The sequence below is a fragment of the Arachis hypogaea genome, chromosome 8, assembly GCF_003086295.3.
Source record: "Arachis hypogaea cultivar Tifrunner chromosome 8, arahy.Tifrunner.gnm2.J5K5, whole genome shotgun sequence".
Classification (NCBI taxonomy): domain Eukaryota; kingdom Viridiplantae; phylum Streptophyta; class Magnoliopsida; order Fabales; family Fabaceae; genus Arachis; species Arachis hypogaea.
The window spans coordinates 21,075,723-21,081,212 of NC_092043.1; the positions used below are offsets into that span (position 1 = coordinate 21,075,723).

The window sequence follows — 5,490 nt, forward strand, 5'->3', positions numbered from 1 at the left end:
GCTTGATCTCCTTGCTCTGTAAGGAGGCTGGGGTAAAGATGGGAGTAGATGAATTCATACCCATTGAACATCCAATCACCAAGAAGTCAATGGAAGGACAAATGCAAGACAACTCTATCAAGAGGAGGGCGCAGGAATTCCTCCCTGAATTCCCTAAAATTGACTACTGGACCAGCCTAGAAGCATCTATCATCAAGTTACAAGAAACTATCGAGCAACTGAAGGAAGAACAGCAGAATCAGAACTGCATGCTCTGCAAATTGCTGAAGGAACAAGAGAAGCAGGGGCGTGAACTCCAAGAGTTGAAACGCCAAAAGCTCTCATCTCAAGTTGAGGGAGCATCCACTTCTCAAAATCAAGGTTGTTGAGTCCTAACTCTGTGAAAACCTCTATCATTAGGATCCTATTTAAATTTTTGTTTTCTATTTTTATTTTCTAGTCTCATCTTATATCTATTTTTGAGTCTTGTTTTTAATTCATAATTAATAAAATTTAAAGATCATGTCTTAAAGCTATGAATGTCCTATGAATCCATCACCTCTCTTAAATGAAAAATGCTTTAAACACAAAAGAACAAGAAGTACAGGACTTCGAATTTATCCTTGAAACTAGTTGAATTAGTTTGATGTGGTGACAATACTTTTTGTTTTCTGAATGAATGCTTGAACAGTGCATATGTCTTTTGAATTTGTTGTTTTGAGAATGTTAAAATTATTGGCTCTTGAAAGAATGAGGAAAAAAGAGAACTGTTATTGAGGATCTAAAAAATCATCAGATTGATTCTTGAAGCAAGAAAAAGCAGTGAATACAAAAAAAAATCGAAAAAAAAAGAAAAAGAAAGAAAAAGAAAGAAATAAAGTTGTGATCCAAGGCAAAAAGAGTGTGCTTAAGAACCCTGGACACCTCTAATTGGGGACTCTAGCAAAGCTGAGTCACAATCTGAAAGGGTTCACCCAATTATGTGTCTGTAGCATGTATGTATCCGGTGGTAATATTGGAAGACAGAGTGCTTTGGGCCACAGCCAAGACTCATACACTAGCTATGTTCAAGAATCATTATGCTTAACTAGGAGAATCAATAACACTATCTGAGTTCTAAGTTCCTATAGATGCTAATCATTCTGAGCTTCAGAAGATAAAGTGAGATGCCAAAACTGTTCGGAAACAAAAAGCTACTAGTCCCACTCATCTAATTGGAACTAAGTTTCCTTGATATTTTGGAGTCTATAGTATATTCTCTTCTTTTTATCTTATTTTGATTTTCAGTTGCTTGGGGACAAGCAACAATTTAAGTTTGGTGTTGTGATGAGCGGATAATTTATACGCTTTTGGCATTGTTTTTAGTATGTTTTTGGTATGATCTAGTTAGTTTTTAGTATATTTTTATTAGTTTTTAGTTAAAATTCACTTTTCTGGACTTTACTACAAGTTTGTGTGTTTTTCTGTGATTTCAGGTATTTTCTGGCTGAAATTGAGGGTCCTGAGCAAAAATCTGATTTAGAGACTGAAAAGGACTGCAGATGCTGTTGGATTCTGACCTTCCTGCACTCGAAGTGGATTTTCCGGAGCTACAGAAGCCCATTGGCACGCTCTCAATGGCGTTGCAAAGTAGACATCCTGGGCTTTCCAGCAATGTATAATAGTCTATACTTTGCCCGAGATTTGATGGCCCAAACCGGCGTGGCAAATCAGCCTCAGAAATTCCAGCATTTAACGCTGGAACTGGCATAAAACTTGGAGTTAAACGCCCAAACTGGCATGAAAGCTGGCGTTTAACTCCAGAAAGAGTCTCTACACACGAAAAGCTTCAGTGCTCAGCCCAAGCACACACCAAGTGGACCCAGAAGTGGATTTTTATGTCATTTACTCATTTCTGTATACCCTAGGTTACTAGCTCACTATTAATAGGATCTTTTGACATTGTATCTGCACCTCATGACACTTTACACGTTTCTTTGTGTACTTTCCACGGCATGAGTCTCTAAACCCCATGGTTGGGGGTGAGGAGCTCTGCTGTGTCTTGATGAATTAATGCAATTACTACTGTTTTTCATTCAATCATGCTTGCTTCCATTCCAAGATATTACTTGTTCTTAAACTGGATGAATGTGATGATCCGTGACACTCATCATCATTCTCAACTATGAACGTGTGCCTGACAACCACCTCCGTTCTACCTTAGATTAAGTAGATATCTCTTGGATTCTTTAATTAGAATCTTCGTGGTATAAGCTAGAACTGATGGCGGCATTCAAGAGAATCCGGAAGGTCTAAACCTTGTCTGTGGTATTCTAAGTAGGATTCAATGATTGAATGACTGTGACGAGCTTCAAACTCCTGAAGGCGGGGCGTTAGTGACAGACGCAAAAGAATCACTGGATTCTATTCCGGCCTGATTGAGAACCGACAGATGGATAGCCGTGCCGTGACAGAGTGCGTTGAACATTACCACTGAGAGGATGGGAGGTAGCCACTGACAACGGTGAAACCCTTGCATATAGCTTGCCATGGAAGGAACCTTGCGTGCTTGAAGAAGAAGACAGTAGGAAAGCAGAGATTCAGAAGATGAAGCATCTCCAAAACCTCAACCTGTTCCCCATTACTGCAAAACAAGTACTGATTTCATGTTCTTTTACTTTTCACAATCAATCCTGATAATTTCTGATATCCTGACTAAGATTTACAAGATAACCATAGCTTGCTTCAAGCCGACAATCTCCGTGGGATCGACCCTTACTCACGTAAGGTATTACTTGGACGACCCAGTGCACTTGCTGGTTAGTTGTGCGGGGTTGCAAAAGTGTGATTGCAATTTCGTGCACCAACGACCCAGTGCACTTGTGGTCAGCTACACAAAGTTGTGTATCACGATTTTGTGTACCAAGTTTTTGGCACCGTTGCTGGGGATTGTTCGAGTTTGGACAACTGACGGTTCATCTTGTTGCTTAGATTAGGTATTTTTCTTTTTATTTTCTTCTTCAGAATTTTTAAGAATGAATTCTAGAGTTTCAGATGATGTTTTTATCATCACAGGAGCCCTTTTGATTCCCATCAATTTGGCTATTGTATGTAATGTCTTGCTAAAGCTTGGCTGACCACGTCTAATCCTTTTAGACTGAAGCTTTAGACTAACATTGCATGATTCCTAGAATTTGTATTAAAAATTTTAAGTTTCTTATTTTCTTTTTCAAAATAATTTTCGAAAAAAATTACAAAAAATTTATAAAATCATAAAATCAAAAAAAAATTTTGTGTTTCTTGTTTGAGTCTAGTGTCAATTTTTAAGTTTGGTGTCAATTGCATGTCTTTAGTCTTCTTGCATTTTTTTCGAAAGTATGTTCTTGTGTTCTTCATGATCTTCAAGTTGTTCTTGATGATTTTCTTTGTCTGATCTTTAAATTCTCTTATTTTGTGTCTTTTGTTGTTTCTCATGTGCATTCTCAATTTGTTAGTGTCTTTATTATGAAAATTTCTAAGTTTGGTGTTTTGCATGTCTTTCTTTTCTTAAACTTTTCAAAAAAATATGTTCTTGATGTTCATCTTGACATTCAAAGTGTTCTTGTTGTTTTTCTCTCTCATCATTAAAAATTCAAAAAATATTTCAAAATTATGTCTTTTCAAGTCAATACTACAGAGAATTGAAGATTTAGAACATACAGCAGAGGAATTACAGAGAAAAAGCTGGGCGTCCAAAACGCCCAGTGAGGAAGGAATTCTGCGTTTAAACACCAGCCAGGGTACCTGGCTGGGCATTTAACACCCAAGGAGGCAACCAAGTGAGCGCCAGGATAGCACCAAGGAGGTAGTTTTGTTTTCATTCCAAATCTTTTTCACTTTTTCAAATTTTAAAACTAATTTTTCAAAATCTTATCTTTTTCATACCTTCTCTTATCAATCATATCTTTTTCAAAATCAAATCTTTTTCATTTTTCTTTTAAGATTTTAGAAAATCCTTGCTAACAATTAATGTTGTGATTCAAAAATTTCAAGTTTGTTACTTTCTTGTTAAGAAAGGTTCAATATTTGAATTTTAGAATCATATCTTTTAATTTCTTATTAGTCAAGTCATCAATTTTAAAAATCAAATCTTTTTTTAAATTGTTTTTCAATCATATCTTTTCAAACATATCTTTTTCAGTCAAATCTTTTTCAAATCATATCTTTTTCAAATTTTAACTTCAAAATCTTTTTTTTCTAACTTCTTATCTTTTCAAAACTTACTTTTTCTTATCTTTTTCGAAAACCACTAACAACTTTTTCAAAACCCTTCTTCATTAACTAATTGTTCTAAACTCTAATTTTATTTTTTTTTTAAATTTTCGAAAATTTCCTCTCTCATCTCTTTCTATTTAATCACTAACAATCCTCCTTTGATAATTCGGACCCTCTCTCTCTCTATAATTTGAATTCCTCTCTCTACCTCCTCCTTCCATTCTTCTTCTCCTCTAACACATTAAGGAATCTCTATACTATGACATAGAGGATTCCATATTTTCTTGGTTTCCTTCTCTCTCATATGAGTAGGAACAAAGATAAAGGCATTCTTGTTGAAGCTGATCCTGAACTTGAAAGGACTCTGAAGAGGAAGCTAAGAGAAGCTAAAGCACAACTCTCTAGAGAGGACCTGACATAAATTTTCGAAAAAGAAGAAGACATGGCAGCCAAAAATTACAACAATGCCAATAATGCAAGGAAGGTGCTTGGTGACTTTACTGCACCTACTCCCGACTTCTATGGGAGAAGCATCCCTATTCCTGCTATTGGAGCAAACAACTTTGAGCTTAAGCCTCAATTAGTTTCTCTGATGCAACAGAATTACAAGTTTTATGAACTTCCATTGAAGATCCTCATCAGTTCTTGGCTAAATTTTTGCAAATCTGTGACACTGTTAAGACCAATGGAGTTGATCCCGAGGTCTACAGACTTATGCTTTTCCCTTTTGCTGTAAGAGACAGAGCTAGTATATGGTTGAACTCACAACCTAGAGACAGCCTGAACTCTTGGAAAAAGCTGGTCAATGCCTTCTTAGCTAAATTCTTTCCACCTCAAAAGATGAGTAAGCTTAGAGTGGAAGTTCAAACCTTCAAACAGAAGGAAGGTGAATCCCTCTATGAAGCTTGGGAAAGATACAAGCAATTGATTAGAAGGTGTCCCTCTGACATGCTTTCAGAATGGAGCATCATAGGTATCTTCTATGATGGTCTGTCTGAGTTATCCAAGATGTCATTAGACCATTCTGCAGGCGGATCTATTCATCTGAAGAAAACGCCTGCAGAAGCTCAGGAACTCACTGAAATAGTTGCAAATAACCAGTTTATGTACACTTCTGAAAGAAATCCTGTGAACAATGGGACAACTCAGAAGAAAGGAGTTCTTAAGATTGATACTCTGAATGCCATATTGGCTCAGAATAAATTATTGACTCAGCAAGTCAATATAATTTCTCAGAATCTGACTGGATTGCAAGTTGTATCTGGCAGTGCTAAAGAA

General features: G+C 36.4%; 1 non-coding gene across 1 annotated transcript; it reads right to left on the reverse strand.

The window, feature by feature from the left end:
• Nucleotides 1-5,058: 5,058 nt before the first annotated feature.
• LOC112708569 (small nucleolar RNA R71) lies at nt 5,059-5,166 on the reverse strand. Its single transcript, XR_003156422.1, has one exon. It is a non-coding gene; the product is annotated as a small nucleolar RNA R71 (small nucleolar RNA).
• Between the last annotated feature and the right edge of the window lie 324 nt (nt 5,167-5,490).